Source organism: Salvia splendens, chromosome 11 (assembly GCF_004379255.2).
Source record: "Salvia splendens isolate huo1 chromosome 11, SspV2, whole genome shotgun sequence".
In the NCBI taxonomy this organism is placed as follows: Eukaryota; Viridiplantae; Streptophyta; class Magnoliopsida; order Lamiales; family Lamiaceae; genus Salvia; species Salvia splendens.
In genome coordinates this window covers 16,187,883-16,201,012 of record NC_056042.1, presented here as the reverse complement: position 1 = coordinate 16,201,012, position 13,130 = coordinate 16,187,883, and the positions used below count along the sequence as shown (strand labels likewise).

Genomic DNA, 13,130 nt, shown 5'->3' with positions numbered 1-13,130 from the left:
TATAGTGTGTTTATAGCGTGTGTATTATGTGCAGTGTGTATATGTGTGTAGTGCTTGTATTTTGTATTTAGAGCGTGTAATTTTGTATAGTGTGTGTCTTTTGTGTATAGTGTGTTTATAGTATGTGCTATGTGTATTTTCAGTTCATGTATATCTTGTATCTTGTGTATAGTCTGTATTTTTTGGTAGAATGTGTAGTTGTGTTGTTCGTATTTTTGCATAATGTGTGCGTGTGTTACACTTTGTATATTGTGTGTGTAGTGTATATTTTCTAATGTGTATGTCTAGTGCGTGCATTTTGTGTTATCAGTGTATATTTGGTTTATAGTGTGTAATTTGCGTATTTTGTATATATAGTGTGTAATGTGTAGTGTTGTATATGTGTGTATTTTGTGTATGCTTTGTATATTTTTTGTATGTGTGTGTAGCGCATTGTTATTTTGTGTTTACAGGGCATGTACTTTGTTTATAGGTTGTGTAAGTATGTGTGTTGTGCATGTAGTTATTTTTGTGTATATATGCCTGTAGTGTATATTTTTTGTAGGTGTGTGTTTGTATAGTGTGTGATGGATTTTTTGTTTACATTGTGTTTATTTTTTATAGGTTAGTATGAATGTAATGTGTGTACTTTGCTTATAATATGTGTAGTTTGTGTATATTGTGTAATTTATGCAGTGTGAATTTACCTACATGAGTATTTTTTATTTATAGCGTAGGTGTTTGTATTGTGTGTGCGGTGTGTATAATGTATATATATTTTGTGTAATATAGTTTGTGTGTAGCGTCGTGTTTTTGTTATAGGTTGTGTATTGTGTGCAATGTAAGTAGTGTGGAGCGTGTAAAGTATGTGCATTGTTGTGTAAAGTATGTGCATTGTGAGTATAGTGCTGCATAGTGTGAAGTATGTGTATTTTGGGTATAGTGCTGCATAGTGTGATTTGTGTATATTGTATTTTGTCCGTTTGTCTTGTGTATAGTGTATTTTGTCCGTATTTTATGTGTAGTGTGAAGTTTGCACTTCGTGTATAGTGTGTGTATTGTGTTCAACGTATGTAGTGTGTAGTGTGAAGTTTGCACTTCGTGTATAGCGTGTGTGTATTGTGTTCATAGTGCAATGTATTGTGTTATTTTGTGTTTAGTGTATGATATGTGAAGTGTGTGTATTTTGTGTATACTTTGTGTATAGTTTGTGTTAAACTTGTATCAGTGCGCGTATTTTGTGTGTTACTTGTACCCAGTGCGTGTATTTTTTGTATAGTGTGTGCTATGTGTAGGTACATAGTGTGTGTGTTTTTTGTATAGTTTGTGTCAAGTGCGTGTATTTTGCGTATAGCGTGTTATGTGCCTTATTTTCAATTTATCTATATTTTGTGTATATGGTGTGTTTTTTTAAGCATATTTAGTATGTATATTTTGTGTGTGTAGTTGTGTATTTTTTGTATAATGTTTGTAGTGAATTACACATTGAGAATTGTGTGTATAGTATGTATTTTCTGTATATATGCTAGTAACAGTATTTTGTGTATATAGTGTATGTGTTATTTGCATATTTTGTGTGTAATGTGTGTATTTTTTGCATAGTGTATGTGTAAATTGTTTGTTTTTTGTGTATAGTTTGTATTGTGTGTATTTTTTGCATAGTGTACGTGTAAAGTGTGTGTTTTATGTATAGTTTGTAATGTGTGTATTTTTTGCATAGTGTATGTGTAAAGTGTTTGTTTTTTGTGTATAGTTTGATTAGTATATTTGGTTTGTGTATGATTGCAATGTACTATGCGTGCGTGTAATGCGTGTATTTTTGTTTGCTATGTAGTATGTGAAGTTTACGTATTTTGTTCACAGTGTGTGTTTTTGTGTATAGTTTAAGTAGTAGTAGTATGTTCAATGTATTGGTTGCAATGTATTGTGTGTATAACGTGTATAATGTATATGTGTGTATTTTCAGTTCTTGCATATGTTGTGTATGGTGTGTGTTTTTTATAGTATGTGTAGTGTGTGTAGTTGTTTGTATTTTTTTACATAATGTCTGTTGTGTGTATTGTGTGTGCACGCGCGGTTTGTATCTTCTGTATGTATGTATAGTGCGTGCATATTGTGTATATAATGTGTATTTGGTTTATAGTGTATGTGTAACTCGTGCATTTTGTGTATAGTGTGCGTAATGTGTATCGTGTAGTATATATGTAGTGTTATATATTTAGTAGGGTGTGTAGCTGATAGTATTTTTTGCATAATGTGTGCAGTGTGTTTCACCTTTTATATTATGTGTGTGCAATATGTATTTTGTGTGTGTTGTGTGTTTTGTGTAGTGCATGTATTTTTTGTATATGTGTGTGTGCAGTGTATGTTTTATGTACTTGTACGAATTTTCTGAATAGTGTGTGTATTGTGAATGTATTTTTTGTATGGTGTATTTTGTGTGTTTGCAGTGCATTGTATTTTGTGTGTACAAAGCATACACTTTGTTATGTGTGTTTTGAGTACTTGTATTTTGTGTATAGTATGTATTTTGTGCTTGTGTATTGTGAGTTTCAAATGCGTGTTGCATATGTAGTGTGTGTCTTTTGTGTATAGTGTGTTTATAGTATGTGCTATGTGTATTTTCAGTTCATGTATATCTTGTATCTTGTGTATAGTCTGTATTTTTTGGTAGAATGTGTAGTGTGTTGTTCGTATTTTTTGGATAATGTGTGCAGTGTGTTACACTTTGTATATTGTGTGTGTAGTGTATATTTTCTAATGTATATGTCTAGTGCGTGCATTTTGTGTATATAGTGTATATTTGGTTTAGAGCGTGTAATTTGCGTATTTTGTATATATAGTGTGTAATGTGTAGTGTTGTATATGTGTGTATTTTGTGTATGCTTTGTATATTTTTTGTATGTGTGTAGCGCATTGTTATTTTGTGTTTACAGGGCATGTACTTTGTTTATAGGTTGTGTAAGTATGTGTGTTGTTTATAGGTTGTGTAAGTATGTGTGTTGTGCATGTATTTTTGTATATATATATGCCTGTAGTGTATATTTTTTGTAGGTGTGTGTTTGTATAGTGTGTGATGGATTTTTTGTTTACATTGCGTTTACTTTGTTTATAGGTTAGTATGAATGCGTAATGTGTGTACTTTGCTTATAATATGTGTAGTTTGTGTATATTGTGTATATTGTGTATAGTGTGTATTGTGTATGGATTTTTTGTATAGTGTATGTTTTTTGTACTTGTACGAATTTTCTGTATGGTGTGTGTATTGTGTATGGATTTTTGTATAGTGTATTTTGTGTGTTTGCAGTGCATTGTATTTTGTGTTTACAAAGTATACACTTTGTTATGTGTGTTTGGAGTACTTGTATTTTGTGTATAGTATGTATTTTGTGCTTGTGTATTGTGTGTTTCAAATGCGTGTTGCATATGTAGTGTGTGTCTTTTGTATATAGTGTGTTTATAGTATGTGCTATGTGTATTTTCAGTTCATGTATATCTTGTATCTTGTGTATAGTCTGTATTTTTTGGTAGAATGTGTAGTGTGTTGTTCGTATTTTTTGGATAATGTGTGCAGTGTGTTACACTTTGTATATTGTGTGTGTAGTGTATATTTTCTAATGTATATGTCTAGTGCGTGCATTTTGTGTATATAGTGTATATATTTGGTTTATAGCGTGTAATTTGCGTATTTTGTATATATAGTGTGTAATGTGTAGTGTTGTATATGTGTGTATTTTGTGTATGCTTTGTATATTTTTTGTATGTGTGTGTAGCGCATTGTTATTTTGTGTTTACAGGGCATGTACTTTGTTTATAGGTTGTGTAAGTATGTGTGTTGTGCATGTATTTTTGTGTATATATATATGCCTGTAGTGTATATTTTTTGTAGGTGTGTGTTTGTATAGTGTGTGATGGATTTTTTGTTTACATTGCGTTTACTTTGTTTATAGGTTAGTATGAATGCGTAATGTGTGTACTTTGCTTATAATATGTGTAGTTTGTGTATATTGTGTATAGTGTGTATTGTGTATGGATTTTTTGTATAGTGTATGTTTTTTGTACTTGTACAAATTTTCTGTATGGTGTGTGTATTGTGTATGGATTTTTTGTATAGTGTATTTTGTGTGTTTGCAGTGCATTGTATTTTGTGTTTACAAAGCATACACTTTGTTATGTGTGTTTGGAGTACTTGTATTTTGTGTATAGTATGTATTTTGTGCTTGTGTATTGTGAGTTTCAAATGCGTGTTGCATATGTACTGTGTGTCTTTTGTGTATAGTGTGTTTATAGTATGTGCTATGTGTATTTTCAGTTCATGTATATCTTGTATCTTGTGTATAGTCTGTATTTTTTGGTAGAATGTGTAGTGTGTTGTTCGTATTTTTTGGATAATGTGTGCAGTGTGTTACACTTTGTATATTGTGTGTGTAGTGTATATTTTCTAATGTATATGTCTAGTGCGTGCATTTTGTGTATATAGTGTATATTTGGTTTATAGCGTGTAATTTGCGTATTTTGTATATATAGTGTGTAATGTGTAGTGTTGTATATGTGTGTATTTTGTGTATGCTTTGTATATTTTTTGTATGTGTGTGTAGCGCATTGTTATTTTGTGTTTACAGGGCATGTACTTTGTTTATAGGTTGTGTAAGTTTGTGTGTTGTTTATAGGTTGTGTAAGTATGTGTGTTGTGCATGTATTTTTGTGTATATATATATGCCTGTAGTGTATTTTTTTGTAGGTGTGTGTTTGTATAGTGTGTGATGGATTTTTTGTTTACATTGCGTTTACTTTGTTTATAGGTTAGTATGAATGCGTAATGTGTGTACTTTGCTTATAATATGTGTAGTTTGTGTATATTGTGTATAGTGTGTATTGTGTATGGATTTTTTGTATAGTGTATGTTTTTTGTACTTGTACGAATTTTCTGTATGGTGTGTGTATTGTGTATGGATTTTTTGTATAGTGTATTTTGTGTGTTTGCAGTGCATTGTATTTTGTGTTTACAAAGCATACACTTTGTTATGTGTGTTTGGAGTACTTGTATTTTGTGTATAGTATGTATTTTGTGCTTGTGTATTGTGAGTTTCAAATGCGTGTTGCATATGTAGTGTGTGTCTTTTGTGTATAGTGTGTTTATAGTATGTGCTATGTGTATTTTCAGTTCATGGGTTAATTGAATGTAACACATACTTACCATTTATGGTAAAAGTGAAATTTGACTCTTATTGTGAGATGAAGCAAAATGACAAAATGTGACTTTTATTGTGGGATGGAGAGAGTATTAAACTTTTAATATACTTATTCTATTCCATTCATCACTCTTTTATAAGTTGTTCTAAATACATAAATACGAAAGATTTTAACTTCTGAGTTTACAAGGATCGTGATTTGATTTTTTTAATAATTATTCCCTTAAGAGTAAAGGTCAAATGTGGTCCTAAACATATGACGTTTTTACGATTTTGGTCTTAGACTTTACTTTTTGAATTATTTCATCCCACATATTTAAAATCGGGCCAGACTCAGTAAAAAATGGATGGTGCCGAGAAAAACAAACAGTCAACAGTTGTTTAGTCAATTTTGACCCATTTAAGTATTTTAATTATGAAATTATTTTTTTAAAAATAAAAAATTATTACTCTTAAAAAACTAAATATAAAGAACCCTTCTCTCTTTTCCTGCCGCTTTTTCTTCACCGCCGCCACCACCCTCGCCCTGCCCCTCCGGCGACGCCGTCGCATTCCTCATCACCTCCGCTGCCCTCCAGAACCCCCCACACCCTCCTCCCCACCGACTTCCCCCCTCAAGATTCCTACCTCGCTGTCGAATTCGACACCAACGACAATCACATCGCAATCGCCATCGCCATCGACAACTCCATCATCCTAATTTCCTCCTCCACCGCGAGAATCAGCCTCAAAGACGGCAAAGAAATTCATAGTAGTAATTAAATAGATTACAATAACACACGAGGTAATTCCAATATAGCTTACATAGGTTCCATTTCCACACCAACTTCAATAACATCCCGAATCTGTTTCTGCAGAATTGGAAACATACAACTCAATGATGCAATTTTTATTAGCACTATAAATACTTGCTAGTATACATAGTAGGAATAGTATAGTTAAAGGTTAGTACCATATATCGATCACGAGGTAAACAAACACATATTGTCTATCTTCTACTAAAACTCAATTACTATTTGGAAAAACGAAAGTTTTGGAGATTTTTAAAAACAAAGAACTTTTGAAAGCAAAGAAACAACTAATTGCAAATAAACACGAAGATAAAAGTATAGAGATAAGGGAATTCCAGGGATGTGCTTTCACACTTATGGTCATACAAATTCCAACTACAACACCCTAGCACAGTTCTTGCTTTGATAGAATGAGAGTCACATAGGTTATGCGACGTCGACTGCACCGTGACAGCAGCTCGCGAACAGCAGCAACGGTGCCGGCGTCGAGTGCGAACAGCTCCGTGACCGGCGGACAGCAGCTCGCGTTGATAAATCAGCGGCCAAGACGAGCAGCGACGGTGCTGTGATGGAGACGGTGAGGAGAAAGGCCGGGGCAGCGGCGTGAACCAGCAAAGTGACGATCTCGCCTCTGTGATTACCACGACAATGGTGCTGCAAATTAAGTGAAGAAGAGAGATTAGGAATTTCACTCCTATTTTGGCTTTTCACGTGAGGTGAGAAGTAATGAAGTTTTGGGCCTTTTCTTTATTTAAATGATTGGGCCATGTGAATTAATTTTAAGTGTTTGGCCATGTGAATTAATTTTAAGTGTTGGGCCATGTGTGTTGATTAAGGAAATGGATTACATTAAATCAAAGGGTGACTCTATGCACGCTCCTCGATAACGGAATGGAACACAAGTTAAGGCTTTAAACGAATGAGGTGGGCTTTATTACTTAAACTCCTTTATTTGCAATGATATGTAAATGGTGAGATAAGGGTGGTTTAAATGTTATGTCATGCTGTACTTTATGTTTTGAATTGTCTATCTGATTGTCTACTAGGATAATATCCTACTAGACTTTGATGGTTAACAAATTCGGGTCTGACTAGGGAGTGAGTCCCTACTCAGACTAGTGCACTGATGGGGATCGTGAGCCGTCCTTTGTGGTCGGCCGGTCCAGTGATCGAGTTTGTGGCCACATTCTCGTTTCACATGATGGTTCAGATATGGTATAATGATGGAGGATGATGATGATGGGCTGCGCAGCCATGTTTTACGATGGAAATGATTTTAGTGTTTCTCGGCATTTTTTTTAAAGTAAAACCCGAGTTTCACTCAATGATGGCTTGACATAACTTTATTGATGAAATGTATTTTTGGGCATGAGTTCACTGAGTGCATCAAGTACTCAGCCCCTGCATATGTTTTCCCTATGTGCAGGTTGAGCGTGGACGGGAGACGGAGGATGTTGAGCATTTGGACAAAGACAGTATTCAATAAATGTTCCGGTTGCTATTGTGTCTTCATACATAGTAGTAGCTAACTCTCAAATGCTTCCGCTACGTCAAGTTTTAGAACTCTGATGTTTTCTTTATTCCGTTGGATTATTTTTATTCAAACTATGTTGCTTCGTGATCTGAGACTATGATTTGATAATGAAGTTTCGTCTTTTGATCTACATATCGTACCCCCTTGATTGTTTTCCCCCTTCTTCCCCGCTTCTTAATTCCCCCATTAGTCGCGATCCACCGTGCTTTCTATATTTAGGAAGTGCGGTCGTGACAGTTATCCAGTGCGTGTATTTTGTGTGTTACTTGTACCCAGTGCGTGTATTTTTTGTATAGTGTGTGCTATGTGTAGGTACATGGTGTGTGTTTTTTGTATAGTTTGTGTCCAGTGCGTGTATTTTGCGTATAGTGTGTTATGTGTCTTATTTTCAATTAGCAACGACATGTATTTTTTAACAACGACATGTATTTTTTAACAAGTACGGCATGTACGGCAGAAAGGCTGCAATTAACAAGTACGGCATGTACGGCAGAATTAGCAAGTACGGCAGAAAGGCTGCAAATAACAAACTGAAACTCTAACTAACAACGACATGTATTTTTTAACTGAATCAAAAATGAAGATGAAGAAAACAGAGCACGTACCTAGATTCGATCAGAATATAAAAGTTGGGTCGTCGGAAACTTGCAACAAACCGGAAATAACAATGATCTACATATACTCGACGGAATGAAATGAAAACATGAAGGCTAGGCATAAATTTAAACCAACTCTGCTTGGATTCAGGTCGGATGCTTAATCCACTCCGGATCCAAGCGATCCGAACCAAACAACAGATCTAAACCGATCAACACCGAATTCAAACGATTCCACTCAACTCAGCTACAACACCAAATTCAAACCTCCGATTCAACCAACAACAAACTCTGATCAACCCGATCCAGCCATTACTCTGCACAGATTCAGTGAACAATTGCGAAACGCATCCAACACAAGTAAACTAACTCAAACTCCAGATAATCACAGAAAGGAAATCAGAAATCAACATCAACAACATGACAGAAAATTAAACTTGCATTAAACACAGAAATATTCGGTAAAAAAACAGAGGGTCGAGCTCCGAACAGCGAAGCTCGGTGAAATCCACAAAATACGAGAAAATAAAATGGAACTTGTTTCTTCGCCCTCGACAGGACGGTGTTACAACCCAACTGAAATGCGAGAAAGCGAAAAGTGAACCCAAAATGCAAACCCCCAGAATTTCCCTCTAAAGAACCCAAGTGTGTAAAAGAAAAAAGTGAGCTACGAGCCACAGACTATTAATGAGGCCTCCACCGAGAAGAGCCCTCCAGAATGCATGATTCCTTCCTTATATAGGTGCGGACATAATCTTCTAGAAGCCTTCGTAGAAATCTCCATTCTACCCTTCAGCTCCGAGATTTCCTCCGTCTTGCAATTTGCTCCACAATGCTCACTCATTCGCCAGTTTCCTCAGACCATGTGATTGTCCTCTCTCTTTCCTGAACCTGGCGAAATTCTTCTACACACCTGGCTTAAAACGTATGTTAGACCCCGTAATTATATGAATTTATCCCCTAGACATATGCATGAAATTAGCCTTATCAACTATTATTTTCTTGCAACTCTTGACCGACCCTTATATTCATTGGGCTAAAACTTCATAGCATAAAAATATTCCTACCTCATATCCTACGATGAGATGAGACTGATATAAACTACTCCTATGGAAATAGTTATTTTTTTATACCATGCCCATGAAACACTTCAATTTTAAAATATAATATTGCATAATAAATTAGTACTATTATAAATAACATTGACGAATCATAGTTGCAGCAAGCATGCCATGATAGATATTAGACCATGAAGATAAAAGACAATGCAAAAAGTAAAAGCTAAAATTCTTGAAGAACTACATTATACTTCCTCCGTCCCACAATAGGAGTCACATTTGTTGTGGACACGAGTTTTAAGAAATACTATAAAGAATAGTGGTTGAAAAGTTAGTGGAATATGAGGTCTACTTTTTGATATTATTTTTATAATAGGATGTGAGTGAAATGGGTTAATTGAATGTAACACATACTTACCATTTATGGTAAAAGTGAAATGTGACTCTTATTGTGAGATGAAGCAAAATGACAAAATGTGACACTTATTGTGGGATGGAGAGAGTATTAAACTTTTAATATACTTATTCTATTCCATTCATCACTCTTTTATAAGTTGTTCTAAATACATAAATACGAAAGATTTTAACTTCTGAGTTTACAAGGATCGTGATTTGATTTTTTTAATAATTATTCCCTTAAGAGTAAAGGTCAAATGTGGTCCTAAACATATGACGTTTTTACGATTTTGGTCTTAGACTTACTTTTTGAATTATTTCATCCCACATATTTAAAATCGGGCCAGACTCAGTAAAAAATGGACGGTGCCGAGAAAAACAAACAGTCAACAGTTGTTTAGTCAATTTTGACCCATTTAAGTATTTTAATTATGAAATTATTTTTTTAAAAATAAAAAATTATTACTCTTAAAAAACTAAATATAAAGAACCCTTCTCTCTTTTCCTGCCGCTTTTCTTCACCGCCGCCACCACCCCCGCCCTGCCCCTCCGGCGACGCCGTCGCATTCCTCATCACCTCCGCTGCCCTCCAAAACCCCCCACACCCTCCTCCCCACCGACTTCCCCCCTCAAGATTCCTACCTCGCTGTCGAATTCGACACCAACGACAACCACATCGCAATCGCCATCGCCATCGACAACTCCATCATCCTAATTTCCTCCTCCACCGCGAGAATCAGCCTCAAAGACGGCAAAGAAATTAATAGTAGTAATTAAATAGATTACAATAGCACACGAGGTAATTCCAATATAGCTTACATAGGTTCCATTTCCACACCAACTTCAATAACATCCCGAATCTGTTTCTGCAGAATTGGAAACATACAACTCAATGATGCAATTTTTATTAGCACTATAAATACTTGCTAGTATACATAGTAGGAATAGTATAGTTAAAGGTTAGTACCATATATCGATCACGGGGAAAACAAACACATATTGTCTATCTTCTACTAAAACTCAATTACTATTTGGAAAAACGAAAGTTTTGGAGATTTTTAAAAACAAAGAACTTTTGAAAGCAAAGAAACAACTAATTGCAAATAAACACGAAGATAAAAGTATAGAGATAAGGGAATTCCAGGGATGTGCTTTCACACTTATGGTCATACAAATTCCAACTACAACACCCTAGCACAGTTCTTGCTTTGATAGAATGAGTCACATAGGTTATGCTCATGCGATACAAACGTTGATTACAAACATTAGGGTTGTCAATCCTAAATACGTAAATCCTAAAAGCTCCTTAAAAGTCCCCACTCTCAATTAACAGTGTCGTTTTAAAGGAAGCTAATTGTAGTGTCTATTAAGTAGATCTAACTCGCCAACCTCCTCTCACGATTATGTAGCAAGTTATATTAAATCATCACTGAATGTGTCACTCAAGTGTGAAGCATTATCCATTAACTTAAGGAAGAAATAAAGTAAGAACAATCGGATGTTAAATAGAAAGAGGAATTGTATAAACCAATAAAAGTTACTAACACATCCCTAGAATCCTATGAGTTTAGTTACACATGATAGAATAAGCTAAAAACATAGATTGAAGGGAAAACAATGAAAGCATAAGAACTAAAGCAATAAAACTCAAAGGTTGAATTCTTGTAGCCTTGATTATCTTGAATCCTTCTTCAACTCCTTGCAGAATGAAACATTCTAACTTTTAAGCTCTGGAAATATTTGGCAAAGAGAAGATTTGTTTTTGATGAAGCTTTGGGGGCTATTTATAGGGGAAAATCGTCCCTTATCAAATAAGGAAAAATGTTGCAAAATATGGTAAATCTTGGAGAGAAAGTAGGGCAAATTCTGATCGCCGCTATTTCCCAGCAGGCCGCTGCACCTTGGCCAGCGGTCACTGATGGTTGGTCCAAGGCTTCTGTCTCCTGGCTGGCGGGCCACTGCACCTGTTCCAGTGGTCGCTAGTCATCATCCCGTAACTCTCTGGACTCTCGGTAGCGGTCGCCACGCATTCTCTAGCGGTCGCTGGGCGTGTCTTGACTTCATGCACTACTTTCCCGGAGCGGGCCGCTACTGGCTTAGCGGTCGTTGGGCGCTTTCCAACTTCGCGTTTTGACTCCCCTTTTAGGCTCAAATATGCGCATTTCTCACAAAACATGTCAAAATATCAAAATAGATAAAATATGCAGATAATGGACATGTAATGCATCTTTGACATTGAAAACGGGCCAAAAGATGACCTTAAAACCGTGCAAAATCCGAGCGTATCACTCAACAAGAAGAAGAATAAAATACAGCACAAGAGATTTCAGAATAAGAGATTAAATCCGCTGACCTTCGAAATTTAGCATTAAATTTGCTAACCTTTCGGAATATGGGATCGCGGTATGCAAATTTTACAGAAGAAGAGATTTTCTAGTTTTTCTCTCTTTTTTTATATATTTTACAGAATATGGGATCACGGCATGCAAAGATGAAATATGGACTTATTTTATACTATGTTCTATAAAGAACATTATAAAAAAAGTGTATTGAGAGACAAAATTTTTCTAAACCACGATCAATTGCTGGAAGAATTGATATTGACTGTTATTTTTTAGAGTGATTAATTGTATAAAATCTCTAAGTTATGCTGATAAGTTGGACAAATTATAAACTAACTATGGTGTTTAAATTATTTAATGAAATGTGTTAACTTAAAACACTTCGTAAACTTTTTGTATGTAATATGTAAACTTAATACTTTTTGTACTAAATTGAAACAAATATAAAATATTTTGTATAAGAGTAAACTACAAAAATGGTCCATGGACTATGGGTTTATCTCGTCCATATTCCCTGGACTTTAAAAGTATCGCCAGACAACCCTGGACTAAGGGTTTATCTCTAAATTGGCCCTTTTGGCATTTTTTTATACGAAAATACCCTTGTGAGGGTTTGGGCAATTTGGTCTTTTTACACTTTTAACATTTTAAATCTGATATTATTTCCGTGATGTACTAATTCTGATATTATTTCAAAATTATTATTCTTCTTCCGTTTGTCATCCTTCACTTTATTTATTTATTTCAATATTAGATTTAATTTTATAAAGTTTAATTTTAAATTAAAATTTTTAAATATAAAAAATTTTATTAATTATTAAAATTATTAAATAACAAAAATTAATAGTTTTAATCAATATTTGATAGTGTCTAATATTTAATCAATAAGGTATGCCGACGGCAGCTTAGTTTTAATCAATATTTAATAGTTTTAATCATACAATAGAAATCAATACACTGATTATTTTGAAATAAATTATGCATCTAATGTTAAGGAACATTATAATTTTCAGTGATTTATTTGCCAAAAAACACATAAAATTAACTTAAGAAAATCTTCAAAACAAAAATACTCCTATATAAATTCTGAAAGTAACTATTCAAATATTTAGTTCAACTTCATAACTTTCATATAAATTAGTAAGCTATTAATAACCAACCGAATGAAAGGCTAAGATAGAACTAGCTCTTCATTTTTCCATCATGAATGAACTATTATTTTTAATGATACTTCTTCGATTC

The 13,130-nt window shown here is 34.3% G+C and overlaps 1 long non-coding RNA gene across 1 annotated transcript; it reads left to right on the top strand.

Annotated features, from left to right (window-relative positions):
• The first annotated feature begins 6,395 nt into the window (after nt 1-6,395).
• On the top strand, nt 6,396-7,400 carry LOC121755443. Its single transcript, XR_006040746.1, has 3 exons — nt 6,396-6,678; nt 6,799-6,886; nt 7,389-7,400. It is a non-coding gene; the product is annotated as an uncharacterized LOC121755443 (long non-coding RNA).
• The last annotated feature ends 5,730 nt before the right edge of the window (nt 7,401-13,130 follow it).